Source organism: Electrophorus electricus, chromosome 7 (genome assembly GCF_041902795.1).
Source record: "Electrophorus electricus isolate QZ-2024a chromosome 7, ASM4190279v1, whole genome shotgun sequence".
Classification (NCBI taxonomy): domain Eukaryota; kingdom Metazoa; phylum Chordata; class Actinopteri; order Gymnotiformes; family Gymnotidae; genus Electrophorus; species Electrophorus electricus.
Window position 1 is genome coordinate 852,920 of NC_137503.1, and position 14,581 is coordinate 867,500.

Below are 14,581 nucleotides of genomic sequence, written 5' to 3' on the forward strand. Positions count from 1 at the left end.
TGCACAAAATATGATTGTAGTGTTTTGAAACAGTGAGCATGTCCTTGGGAAAGGTCAGTGTTACACACTGGACAACACCATTCATCCAGACGGCAGTCTAGAGTCTACATACCGACCAGAGTCTACAGACTGACTCTTTTAGCTCCTCGTGCTTTGTAGACCTGGCCTTGGACTGTGATGCGCATTTCATTTGGGACTTTGTGTCAATGCATGTCAGAGAGGTAAACGAGTAAATCAGCTCTATATTTCACGCTGGCTTTCTGATGGAAAAACCAGGAAGAACCAGGTGCGTGATGGTACCATGACAGCCGCGTGATTGGCTCACAGTCTGTGTCAGGGGCATGCTGGTTTTTATAGGCGACGTCCATATAAGACAGACCAGCGAAACAAAGCGTTGACAGACAGTGTAACCCCTCCCCCTGTGTGTAACCCCTCCCCCATGTGTAACCCCTCCCCCTGTGTGTAGCCCCTGACAGTGTAACCCCTCCCCCTGCGTGTAGCCTCTGACAGTGTAACCCCTCCCCCTGTGTGTAACCCCTGACAGTGTAACCCCTCCCCCTGTGTGTAACCCCCTAGTAGTGCAGAAAACACTCTCACAGTGAAACACACTCTCACATCTTAACACACTCTTCTGACACTCCAACACAACTCAACATCCACACCCCCACACAACCCAACACACAGCTTAACACACCCCTACAACCCAGCACACCTCAACACGACCTAACATTGCCCCACAACCCAACACACCCCCATGATCCAACTCACCCCCACACAACCCAAAATTCCATCACAACTCAACTCACACAGCCCAAGTCTCCCTGCCAATCCAACACCTCCCCCACACCTATCCACCCCAACAGCCTGTCCTCACCCCAGCCAACCCTGTGGATGTGCAGCACCGGGGCAGATCCACTGTGATCACCCCAGCCCAACTCTGTGGATGTGCAGCACCGGGGCAGATCCACTGTGAGGTGGCATGGGAGATCAGTTCTATTTGAGACCTCATGTTTCTGTAATTTGATTGTTGAACCCTAGCGTCTCATGTGGTCCAGACCAGCGCCACGTGTCGGGGGAAACGCCTTCACCTTTGATGTGCAAACCCAGCCAGCTCTCTCTGAAGCAGTACGCCGGTCTCTCAGAAGCAGTACGCCAGTCTCTCTGAAGTCTCTGTTGTTTCTCTGAACATAAATTAACACGTGCTTGCTGTGGCCTGCTATGAATAATGCATGATACTGCAATAACTCACTCTAATGAAGCAACACGGTTTTACACAATTAGGTTTTGTTGAAGCAGAAACCTGAGTGGTTGCTTTTTTTATTTGAGTGGATCAGTTTTTCGCAATGAATACATTACATGCAGAAGGCAAGATACAGCGCCAAGTTGTGGCCATGGGCAGGTTTGGGAGTGTTGGGCACGGTTGGGGGTGTTGGGGGTTGTGTTGAGGTGTGTTGGGGGGTGTTGGGGAGAGTTTGCCAGAGAGAGGGTGCCACGTTGCAGCGAGACTTGATTAATATGTGGAACTGTACAGAAACTGTACAGCTTTCTTTGTGTTCAGGCATATATAATGCTAATAAACCCGATTTCTGCAGGGTCTATATTACCTGAGCCTAAGAGGGTCTAGACTGACTCAAAGAGGAAGTGACTGTGTGCTTGTCTTTCTCCGAGTAATGAGTTCGGATTGTGTGTGTGATGTCCACCAGTTGCTCTCCAGTGTGCCAGTGTGCCTGTTCTCCGGTTCACACTGCTGTCCTTCTCTGTGTCTGCAGATGGTCCGCTGGGACCACGGGGCTTGGTAGAGGCCACGGAGATGTGCACACAGGAGTGCCTGGTGCTCGGACACTCGGACCACTGCTGGATGCCCGCGGGCCTTGGCACCTTCTCGCCCAAGTCGCCTGTCTCCCCCTACGGCGGGCAGAAAGAGTGGGCCAAAGACAAACTGCTGAACGGCCACACCCTGAGCCGAGGCTGGAGGGCGGAGCGTGCAGCCCCGGAGCAGTTCGCCGACCGGAAGACTTTCACCTCCGAGGGACACTTTGTGGGCGGGGCAGGCGGGCACATGGCCGACATCCCGTTGGCCAGTCTGAAGTCCTACCACGCCAGCTCCGGCCCCGACAGCCCAAAGGAGCAGCAGCTTTAAAACAGGCTCTGTGTTTCCTTGGTAACCACTACAGCAACTCTGGTTCTGTTTTTTCTTGCTTCCACCCCCAACCGTTGCTCCTCTCTTCTTGCGTTGAAGCTAGTGCTTTGTGATAGTGACCTGTAGCGGGTAGACTACTAAACCTACGAGCTCATGCCGGACCAACCTATACAGTTACTATGCGAATCAAACTTGCGTGGAGCATCTGAATGGATGCCCTTCTGAAGACTCCACACCTCAAAACAACTGTGATTTGGTGCAAATTCTCATATACAGAAAATGTGTGTACGTGTCATCTAGGATGGAGGCTACAAACATTCATGAGAGAGAGAGAGAGGGAGAGAGAGAGAGAGAAAGAGCGAGAGAGGTAAAATAGGACTACCCTTATGTATACCAATTAAAAAAAAGCTATTACCACTGACCAATATACAGTACACAAATATTGTGATGTGATTGTTATTGAGCTGTTTTGGGACTTATATTAATCTACACCATCAAAGAAAAATGGAATTCACAGTTGAGAAGCATTGTGCTAAAACACTGTTAGTGGAAACCTCGTTTAGTGTCTCATTGTTGCCGTGTTTGTAAATATAACTTAATACTAACCAATTTATGTACTTGTAATAATCACGTGGGATAGACCAGTGATCATGGAGGTTGTCTGTTACTGTTTATCATGGATCAGGGGTCAGTCTTTGTGATTTGGCAGGGGAGAGAGAAGGGAGGAGAGGGGAGGGGAGGGGAGAGAGGAGAGGGGGAGGTGCAGAGGGGAGGAGGGGAGGGGAGGGGGGAGAGGAGAGGGGGGAGGTGCAGAGGGGAGGAAAGGAGGGGAGAGAAGAGGGGAGGAGAGGAGGGGAGAGAAGAGAGGGGGAGGTGCAGAGGGGAGGAGGGGGGAGAGGGGGAGGTGCAGAGAGAAGGAGGGGAGGGGAGGGGAGGGGGAGGTGCAGAGAGGAGGAGGGGAGGGGAGGGGAGAGAGGGGGGTTCATATTTTCTGTTTGTGTTTTTTGAACGAAACACCTGGAGCAGGAGAGTTGGTTGAACACAGACACATTCCCCCTCGCTAGCTAAATGAATAGAAACAGCAAACAAAACAGATCTGTGAATCATAGCCTTTCACAATATTCTTTAATTATTTGCATTGATTCAACAATCCTGGCAAACATATTTTTCAAAACTATTTTGTATTATTGATGTAAACGCTCGGTTTATACTCACTGAGATGAAAACTTGATGTCTTTTCCTTGAGAAGAAAAAAAACACAATGTTAATTCAACAGCAATATATTTGTAAATGGCTAAATGTTTTATTTCGATATCAGTCATTATTGTAACGTTAAATTGAAACTGTGCTTTAAATTGAAAATAGTCCTTACAATCTTGAAACTCCACTTTTCCCGTAGGGCCCTCCGCGTCGAGGCCTGAGTGTAGGGTTGGACTTCATGTACTGTGCCTTCATTACGATTCTCTCTGCATCCTACAGCAAGCTGCAAAACCCTCCGGAGACGCACATGACCACCCTGGAAAAGAGACAAACTGACCAAACAAAGAAAACAAATAAGCATAAAAAATAAATAAACAATTAAAAAAACATTAATGAACACATGGTGGAAGATGCATGTGAACCAGACTAATTGGATTGTTTTGTTTTGTTTGTTTTTTGGTTTTCTGTTGTTTTTGTTAGTTTTGTTTTGATTTCCTCTCTGCGTCTGAGGTGGTTGTTTCTTCTCTCCACACGGCATGGCGGACAGTGTTGGAATAGCATGCTAATCTTCCAGAAATAGCTTTAAAGAGACTTCTTTTTTTCCTTGCGCATTTTGATTCTGTTTAAAGATGATTAATTTGTACATGGTGAACTGTTCATTTTGTATAGCACTTCCATGTTTTATGTTACGATATGAAAAGAGAACCTAGGTACAAACCCAGTGAACAGGGCAGTCAGGTGAACAGGTGTGAGTCGCTTTAAGCTGTGTGTTTGTCGGTTGTAGGGATGTTTGCCTTAGATATTTACACAGTTACTCTTTGTCACTGCTCTACAGGTAAACAGCTATTGCAATAAATGTTTTAAATCTGTGCATGTCTGTGCAGTGTGCACTTTCTCCTGGTGTTTCACTCTTATTTTTGGCTCCTCTCAGGCACTGTAGCAGTAATGCTGCCTTGCTCCTACATACCTGAAGCACGCTGACCCTTTTGTGAAGGTTGTGGGTCTGTGTTTTATGTCCCATTGAACAGTAATGTGCAGCCCCAGGATCAGCTATCTGCATGCCTGTCTGCTCGGTAAGGCCAGTTTAGTTATATAGAACATTTATTTTGTACACATATGTCATTTAAACCGTTTTGCATAAATACAATTACAAATATACAGGTCACATGTTATGAGGAAGTTCATCATAAAAGATGTAGTGTCAGTTTGAAATGATCAGAATATTAGATTGGAAATTATGACCCCCCCCCCCAAAAAAAGAGAAATATAAAATGAAATGCAAATAATTTCCTTTTGATTTTAGTTGAAATTAACTTCTCACCAATTTGTTGGCTAATCCAATGGCATCTGGCACTGGTGTAGTCTCCATGATCCAGCCAGTCAGATTGTGCTGTGATGGGCTGGGCACTCATGTGGTCCCCATGATCCAGCCAATCAGATTGTGCTGTGATGGTCTGGGCACTCATGTGGTCTCCATGATCCAGCCAATCAGATTGTGCTGTGATTGGTTGGGCCCTTTGCTGTTATGCTTCTCCATCAGGATTCTGTAAGACACACTCGGCTGCACCTGGTCCAACTCATCTGCTAACAATGAATCCCTTCTTGACTCGGATCTGTCGGAATGGGAACGTGAACAGGGCTTCGGTGCCAGCTCACAGGATTCCTGCCACTCAGGGCCACATTTAATCCCAACTATTGTTTAATCTCATAAATCGTTTAAGATCAGATATTGTTTAATCTCATCTATCGTACACTTGTTTGCCAAATAGTGAAACTCTTCCAGGTACAGAAGCCCAAACTGTCTTCGATCCCTGGCTGTTTCTGTCAGCTAGTTGGACTTGTCTGTTTGTGTTGTTCATGCTGGCTGATGCTCGGGATGTAGCTCTAAAGACAATTAGCATCACCCAGATGCTCAGTAATGAAGGACCAGCCCCACAGTCTAGCAGTTAAAGTAATTATATTTCTAACCCTCTTTTCCTTTATTTTTCATGCTTTCTCTCACTCTGTCTCTCTCTGGGTTCCTCCTCATCCTTCTATTGATATGTTTATCTGGCCTCCCCAATGGACCTGTTTAAATTCGCATTTTCCACGCTAGCTATCGACTTGGGTAAGAATATCTGCTGAAAAGCTTCAAAGCTAATTGCCTTGGAAGTGCAAAGGGGAGCAAATTAGTGTCACAGCGCAAGCAGGGAAGGAAGAACCCTGATCCTCACTCCTTCCTGTGTGACTCTCACGGCTTTCCAAGGAATAGAAGCCCTCACGTGGCCCTGTCCACTCACGTCTGTCCCAGCAGCCAATAGAAGCCCTCACGTGGCCCTGTCCACTCACATCTGTCCCAGCAGCCAATAGAAGCCCTCACATGAGCCTGTCCACTCACGTCTGTCCCAGCAGCCAATAGAAGCCCTCACATGAGCCTGTCCACTCACATCTGTCCCAGCTACTGTTCTCGTTCCATGTCCCATAACCAAACACAAGTTAATTACTTCTGTCCCATTGGATTGAGACGTCTGTTGCTTCTGTGTCTGTTGGCTACACTACAGTAACGTAAAATAGCTGTACTTTAAACATGAGCTCTAATCACTGCATGACAGTGACTTTGCATAGCAGGTAACATCACACGTGTGATTTTACTCCTAAGAGAGTTGCAGCTTGGGAAAGGTGGTGTTGTAACACACCAGGAGCCAGCTCATTCCCTCTGAGCAGCACGTCACCGATCCACCGAATCGTAACATCACAAACGCGACATGCAGCCCTTGATTGGACGGTCCAAACGGCTTTTATTATGTTACTTTCAACAGACCGGCGTCATCCATCCACCTCACACAGGAAGCCTCAGCGCCGCCAGCAAAGGCAGTTCATTTTATATCTCTGCAGCTTTGCCTAATAGCTTCACTGTGCTGATAACAGATGCCAGACTGAGTCGTCTCCGAGAAGAGCCCATCGCAGTGGAGCCGGAGGTGCCGCGGAATTCTTAATGGCCTCCGGGTTCCATTGATTCTTGTTGTAATTTTACCTGTTAGTGTGAACTCTGCGAGCCCTCAAGCATTCTGCTCGTACGCGTCCCTGCCAAACATGTCCAGAATGTCGTGATCAATCTGGCCTCCAGTTTCCTTTCATGCACCAATCTCTTGAACAAAGATGTTAAACCGCATCCCAGGTGAGCAACGTGGCCAGATCCATATTCACGGCTAAGTGTGCTGTGAATTGCTGCTTGCTTTGGCCAACCGAGCATGGGGCTTCTGTGGGACTTTCTCAAATACGACGCTGTTCCTCGCCCTTTATTTCCTGCTCCTGCTCTTGCGCGGACGCCAGGTGTCTGCCGCTGACAAAGGGCCACTCAGGAGCGTGACGTGGCACAGCTCTCGCCAGCCTGCCGATCTCTCCCGGCTCGCCGTCTGTCGCCGCTGGTCCTTATACCAACCCTGACACACATCTTAATTGGATATATACCTGTGTTCCACTTACAGCTGCTTCCTACTTCGTGGGTGTAATGAAGTTATCATTAGTCCTGCTGGTTGGCACAAATAAAGTCCTTGACTATGATTTTAATCTCCAGCACGTCACTTCAGGGCTGAGAACGAGTAATAAGGATTAATTACTCTTTATGAACGCTGACCTCACACAAAGGCTCAAACTAGTGCTCAAACAGTCTCGTGTGCGGGGGCGTTTTTTACTGTTTAACAGACAGGTGGATATTTCACAGCTAGACCTGCATACTCGCGCTGTTATTGTGCTTATGCCAACAAAAACATCGAATTTCAATTTAGGTGTAATTTTCTTGTTTTTTTTTAAAATTATCATAAGGTATTATTATCATGAAAATCACACACTTTATACTGAACTGTGGGGGAAACTCAGCAGTGAGTGACAGGTTTCTCTGTAAGAGAGAGCTAGTGTTGGCTCACCTGTCTATTCAGACAAATAGGATAGACAAAAATCTCGCAAAATATGGACAAATGAAAGATTAAAGCACCCTGATACAAGCAGAACGAGCCAACACTTACTGAGCCCCTGTCCCACATCAACAGACAGATCGCTGCCAGCTTTGATCACGTCTGTCTCTCTTCCTCTCAGAATTTCAGTGGAGTTTTCTGCCTCCACATTAAATCCAGGTTAGTCTGGAAAACCCGAGAAAGAGCCCTCTAAAGCACGGGGAGGTTCGCCATTTCCGGCGCCTCGTGCTACAACAGGGAAGCGCGGTCAGGTCTCCAAGTGCAGCGTCAGTCACGGGCAAGCGGAGGATATTCTCGGAGTGTCTGGACTGTTTATTCTGCACACCCCTTTTTCAAAAGATAATATCACCTGACCTGTAGAGGCTTTCAGTCACCACACTCAGGAAAGGAGCATCTTTTACAAACAGGCCTGAGAGGTCAGAGGGGTCAAAGGGTCACGGGCTCCTGCCCTCCTGCTGTGTAGTGTGTGGTGTGCATTTAGTTACACATCCAGCACTAGTCAGAACTGATCCACAGTAAAACTGTTTCGAATCCAGATATGACATAGATTTGTATCCAAGTTTAATGGACACACATAAACACACACACATACACACACATACACACACTTTTGCATGTGTCTGTAAGTGTGTGTGTGTGTGTGTGTGCGCACGCTTGGAGAGATGAAACTTTCAGGATGGGGAGACTTCCCATCATGTTACTGATGAAGCCACCTGGGACTGGTTAACCTGGCTGATCTCAGGTCAGCAGAGGAGACAGGTCAACACTGGCCTGGACCATCTGCAAATGACCTCAGGACGGGTACCTCTCTTTATCTTTTCTGGTTTTCTAGAGAAAGACTGCTGTTATGGTGAGAAGTCTTTAATGATGTGTAATAGTTGTCTTTCTGCAGGAGTACAAGGGCATCTGAACTCGTTTCAAACCCACAACAGCCCTTCTATTTCTCTTCCATTTGATTACTAAATCAGATTTCAAAAGAAGGGAAGTTTGAGTTTGGCTTCCCCTGTCCTGCTCCTTAACACTTGCAGATGGTTTATTTTTCCTTGGGGGATTTATAAAACATATTCTGTGCCACAAATTTGTCAAAAATGTTTTCACTCATCGATTAAAGTAATTTATAAGGAATGAAAGAACAACTGGTAAGCAATGAAACGGTTCGACGTCGGATAAATGTTCAAACGTTCCTCACAGGGGAACCTGACAAAACCTGTCACATCTTCAAACACGTCACCTGCTGAAAGCTGAGAAGCAGCCGAGAGTGTATGATGTCATCACGGAGAGTGTACCGCAGTGCACGTGTGCCACGTGCACACAGTGATGACGTCATCACGTGCGTCACGTGTACATGGTGATGACGGCATCACGTGCGTCACGTGTACAGGGCGATGACATCATCACGTACGTCACGTGTACAGGGCGATGACATCATCACGTGTGTCACGTGTACTGGGTGAAGTTACTGTACATTTGCCATTGTGGATGCTCAAACACACAGCTGGAGAGAGGAAACCCTCCCTAACCACAATGGGCCCCTCACTGTCAGCTCAGTAATTGAAATCAAAATGACATTCTGAGCCGCGGCAGTACAAAACGCTCTCTGTCACTTCACCTTTTCCACTGAATTAAAATGGAATTAGTGGTAATTGTTGCAGCTTCGGGGATTATATTATTTCACAGGAAACCTTTACAACACCTGAAAGACTTGTCGGAGATAAGAGTCTCCCATTAAAATCCTGCAGTAATGCAGTGCGGCAGAGAGAGAGAGATTTTTACACATATTTTGCGTTAAATAATTGGGCAGAGATCTGTGGTGGCTTTCCCACTAACAATCGATCAGCCGTAGATTATTATATTAAACTACACGTGCTCAGGTAGGCGGAAGACAGAACGGTCATTAATTACACACTGGGAGGGGGAGGAGGTATGCCGCATGTTTCAAATGCTCAAATGTGCACAGCGACAGGCAGAACATGAAAATTATGAGGAGAAATGAAGGCAGAAAGTGTGAGTGTTTAAGCAGTTTAACGCAGGCTGCTGTGATCAGTAACTCATAGAGATATAGCCCTGTGTGAAGAACGAGGCTCGTCCTGTCCACGCGTCTGAAAATGTCACACCTGATGGATCCTAGAAGTGGTTGTAACTAGCATATTATTGCACTGGCATACCAAATTAAACGAGGGGAATAGTTTTTGGGTGACACTATAGTCTTTGTGCTGGCGAGATTTAAGGCTCTAATCCAAAAAATAATTCATCAACTGTTTTTTATTTAAAGAAAACTAGGGTTTATGTTTGATGTGCTAAGACCTGCTAGCAACCCAGTGAAGGATAGTGACTGTAAGTATGACTGAGAGGTGCTGAGACTGGGATGCTGAGAAAGATCATAACAACCAGAGTGTTACGAACATGACAGCTAGCTTCATTACACAAGCTCATTCACGCCGATTCATATACAGGCTGTGGTTCGATTGCTGCTACAGAATCACAAAAGGACACACAGGCTAATGCCACCATGACATAAACTTCAATTATGTCTGTCAAAGTCAGATTACGTAGACGCCACACGTGGGTTTGCAGCCGGAGGTGACCGAGGGTTGGTCAGGCTGTCACTGTTGACCCAACACTCCTCATAGTGTCTTCACATCAAACATTAGCACAGAACCAAAGAGTCTCACTGTAGTGGGGGGGTTTCTTTTAATAGCATAACATGGAAATGACTACACTGCTAATTTGAGAAGATTTAAAGATGAATGTAAGAATGATTTAAACGCCTTTCGAAAGATGGGCTTAGGATGAACCTTCCTCCGCAGAATGGCCTCGGGCCCTGGGTGAATTTCTTCATTCTTTCTTAATATTCCTGTTCTTTTCTATTTTTGTGTGTGTCATCTTCACACTATTAAAATGAAACTACAGAGAAGCAAACATTTCACTGCAGTGGACAACATGTTTGTGACAATCCACGTTTGCTACATTTGGAAACAAGTCTAATTAAATGAATATAGCTGATCTCAGCCTAAGATCATCAGCTGTGTGACATACTTTTAGTCTTCAGACTTCAGATATACATGTTTTTAAAAAATATTTGACATTATATGGTGGAGATGACGTCTTACATCTGGCCAGTGATCTGCACGGGGTCATCAGATGCTCTGCTCTTGTGTTTGTGGCATCGATGCGAGGACATACTTGTGTGATAAGTGTGTGGATCACTTGGAGTGTGAGGTGAGTTATACACACAGTGCATCACTCTAACGTGCATGACAGACACTAGCAGAAATGCACACAAGTGCACAACTTTAAAATAAACAAGACGAAGTTTGGGACAATAATGTTACTTACATGCAAGTAAGTCCAGGAAGTACTGTAGTACTTCGATCGCAATTTCTCTTCGTGCTTTCGTGTGTTGGAAAGACAACAGTAGTCTGATGAGAGTACGGCGCTCGTGGTCAGAGACCTCGGGGTGCCGTGTGTGGGTAGCAGCGTGGCGAACACGCGCCGAGGACTTCACCCCCTCTCTGCTGGAGCGCATGCCATCCCTACGCAGGACGGAGTGATGCTCTGACTGGATTTGCTGATAGCAGGCAGAACAAAACAGGAAGGGCAGAGGAAGAGAACGGAAGTCTGGACCAAGGGGATCTTGAAATAAAACATAACGGCATGACATCTGGCCAGTTTACAAACAAAACAAAGAAAGCAACTTTGTAAGATATTTATGTAACCTATTACTTCTGGAGCCTACTTAAAAAATAAATAAATAAAAATTATACTATATACGCATAAGTAATGCATTCTTGTCTCGCCCTCCTAGTGGGGCGGTGGCCATATTTCAAGTGGATGTGGCTTACCTTCCAGTGGGTGGTCATATCTTCCAGCGGGTGTGGTTATATTTCCAGTGGGCGTGGTTATATTTTGAGTGGGTGTGGTCATATCTTCAAGAGGGTGGTTGTACCAATGTTCACACTTGCGCCTTCTACCAGAGGCCTGTGAGTTTGGGACCCCGACCCTGACCATTATCACTGCTCTATTCTGGACTGACACTCAGGCCAGGAAACAGGCAATCTCTCTGTAGCTGGATGCTGATTGGCTGTTGTGGGGTCCTTCATCACCGGTACTGTTCTGCCCTGTGTTACTGCCCTGCTACTAGATACAGCTCTAATGTGGGCAAACATGAAGGGCTGGCCATCACGAGCACCTTGTCACGGACTCGAGGATACTGGGCACCCTTTTCTCAAACTCACAGATCAGAAGAATGTACTTCTGCCTCACTTCTGTCAGCCTGGTTCCAAAAACTCAGAGGCTGATGCACTAGCTTGGCAGGTTGAGCAGACCTTGAAATGAAAGCTGAAAGCACACACACTTTCCTCAGAGTTCCTCCCAGCTCCCCAGTAGTCTGGAGATCCTACAAGCTCAGAGCCAGGAGACCGTAGCCAAGAGACCATAGCCAGGAGACCGCAGCTTCTCAACGCCCCTCTGGATATGCGTACATACCAGGTTCAGTAAGAAAACTGCTAACACCACAGGTTCCTGCTGCTCCAGGTCCTGGATGTCCTGGACATACCAAAACTAAGCTGATCACTGAAGGCATTTTTGATGAGGCCTACATGAAGAGTGTCAGATTGTGGTGTTCAGTTTACCACACACAGGCTGCCTTTCTCTGGAAAGTATTCAAACCACTTCACGTTTCTACTTAATGAAAGAAATAAACATGTCTTTACAGATGCTCAAAAATGAATGAAAAACTAAAAGCTTAAATCGCTTATTCACAGACGTATTCAGCCTCTTTATTCGGTACTTTCTTGAAAGTGCAGCTGTTGGTCTTCTTTGATTTGTCTTCACAAGCTCTGTACACCTGGATCTGGACGGTTTCTCCTGTTCTTCATAGCAGATCCTCCCAGGCTCCACCAGACTGGATGGACCACCATCTTCATGTCTCTTCACAGACTCTGGTCTTTGGCTGGACCACTCGGATGTTCAGATTTGTTCTGAAGCCACTTCAGTGTTATTTGGCATGTTGAAAACTGAAGCACCGCCCCAGGTGTTCGGTCCGGGCTGAGTTCACTCTGGAAGAGGTTTTCTTCAGGGCTGCTCTTGTATTTGGGTACATTCATCCATCCCTCAGATGTTTCCAGTCTCACTGTCTGCTCAGAAATTCCCCCATAGCATAATTCTGCAACGCCCATGTTTCACCCTGGGAAGGGTATTAGCCAGACCATGTGCAGTGTCTGTACTTCAGACAACGTGCTTGTTGTTCTGTCCAAAGAGTTCAGTTTTTGTCTCATCAGATCCGAGAATCTTTTCCCACATTTCCAGAGTTCTTTCCAGGCCATTTAGCAAACTTCCAGCAGGCTGTCAAGCCTTTTATTCATCAGCACCTTCTGTCCCGCCACTCTGCCATGAACGTCTGATTTATGGAGCGCTGCAGAGATGGGTGTTCGTCCAACAGGTGCTCCCTCCTCTGCACTGGACTCTCGTTCTTCTAGAGTGACTGTTGGGTTCTTTCTTCCCTCCCTGAACTTCTCGCCCAGATGCCCGTTTGGCCTTTCACAGACCTCTAGGAAGGTTCGAGGGTGAGCCAAACTGCTTCCAATTAAACAGACTGCAGCCCTCGTGGTCCCGGACAGACTCACAGCCTTATATGTTGTGGTCTCGCCCTAATCTATGCCCTGCTACAGCTGGATAAGAGAGATCTGCAGACAGATGCTTGGACTTGGGTTTTATCCTGATAATAGACTCTAAATTGTACAACTTATTTTCAGTCTTCTTGACCTTTTAGGAAAAAATTACAATTACAGTCACACTCACACAAACACACACACAGGACTGTGTTCTCCTGAACTGAGACTGATGAAGTCATTCCTGGGATTCGTCCCTATTCCCGTCAGCACCGTGACGACCTCGGTGTTAAGATCGCAGGTTCTCTCTGTTTATTCCTCCAGTTCCTGCTATTTTTTCCAACTATTCGTATTCCTTTTCTCTTTCTTTTTTCCTGTCCCATAGTTTGCTTTCTGTGTCCTGTGGTGAGGTGCTGGTTGTCTCAGAGACTACGTTGCACAGTCTGCATTTGGGTTTGGTGTGATGTACCCCTGCTCCTACTGACCTGGTGATGAGTGACTGATCTTCTGCTGCCGTGATTAGTGACTCTGTTCTCTCCTTCACTCCAGCCTTGTCCAGCCATTGGTGGGATTTTCTTCTGGTTTGTTCTTCCATGCAACCTTCTGTGTTTCTAGGTTGACTGCGTTCCCAGCAATCTACTCATCAGCTTATATATGCAAAACTGGCCTGTGGTGACGGTATTTACAACCGTGGAGTGTATATGTAGGTATACACCAGAGATCAAAGGTATAAAAACATCTTTTTTACTCTAAGGATGTTTGCTGCAAAGATTTGATCAGATAGCCTCGATGAAGGCTAACCTACTTATTATAAGACTGCTGACTAAAAGTTTGGGAAACTTTTGCTTCCACATTAATGTTTTTTTACTGTTACATTACATTTTTTAGCACGTGTTTCGGTACAGAATTAAAATGAAAATGTATTCCAATTAAAACTAACAACCCGTGACTCCCATGGGTTAAATGCGTTTCCCCATCTTGGCTGCACTCCTCAGCAAAGTTATTCTCATCTTCACTCAACATCGTCAAACTGAGTCAGCCCCTCTTCACCGAGAGACGTCAGTCCCTCCCCTTCTCCCTCCCCACAGCCGAACGGGGTGGGATCAGCAACATGGCAGCGTATGTCCATGGTCTTAAAAGCTAAGAGACTTTGATGGACAGGTGAGAGAACCCCCCTCCACCCAATATTTCTGGTAATGAGGTGTGTCACACACACACCCACACACACACACGTCCAGCTTCGTGCTCACACATACAGCCGTGCTATCCTAATGTGTGTGTCTCACCATGATCTGAAGGGTATGATTAGCAGGGAGGTGTTCCGGTGGTGTGAAGGGTGGTGTGTTCGAGACGGCGCTCAGTTTGACCGAGCCGTCCTGGTTATCCATCACGTTCAAGCACAGATCTCAGCGTAGGTGTATGTGGTTGAGTCTTAGTCTGAGAAATTCCACTGATTATTAAATGTCACCGGTGCACAGGTATGATATTCCGATATTTCATTCACAAATCAAATCCAATACAAATTCAATATAAGCAAATTTATTTAACAAAATATCCATGGTGAAGGGTGTTAAACAAATTGAGGAAATCTGAAGTAAGACGTTTGAGATATGATCAGTGTAGAAATTGGGGATTTGTTAATAAAAACAGATTAAAAGCACACGTGCATGACTGAGAAC

General features: G+C 46.1%; 1 long non-coding RNA gene and 1 pseudogene across 3 annotated transcripts in view; one reads left to right on the forward strand and one right to left on the reverse strand.

The window, feature by feature from the left end:
- Positions 1 to 1,339: 1,339 nt before the first annotated feature.
- On the forward strand, positions 1,340 to 4,209 carry LOC145658703 (protocadherin-9 pseudogene; annotated as a pseudogene). 2 transcript variants are annotated; one of them, XR_014124472.1, is made up of 2 exons: positions 1,340 to 2,507; positions 3,540 to 4,209. The product of XR_014124472.1 is annotated as a protocadherin-9 pseudogene, transcript variant X2 (transcript). The 2 variants fall into 2 exon arrangements; XR_014124471.1 differs by having other exon boundaries at positions 1,379 to 2,161.
- A 10,216-nt stretch (positions 4,210 to 14,425) lies between these two features.
- Positions 14,426 to 14,581, reverse strand: part of LOC113591614 (uncharacterized) — a 4,507-nt gene continuing 4,351 nt past the window's right edge. The window contains exon 3 of the long non-coding RNA XR_003412214.3: positions 14,426 to 14,581. This exon is cut by the window's right edge and continues 258 nt beyond it. This is a non-coding gene — a long non-coding RNA (uncharacterized LOC113591614).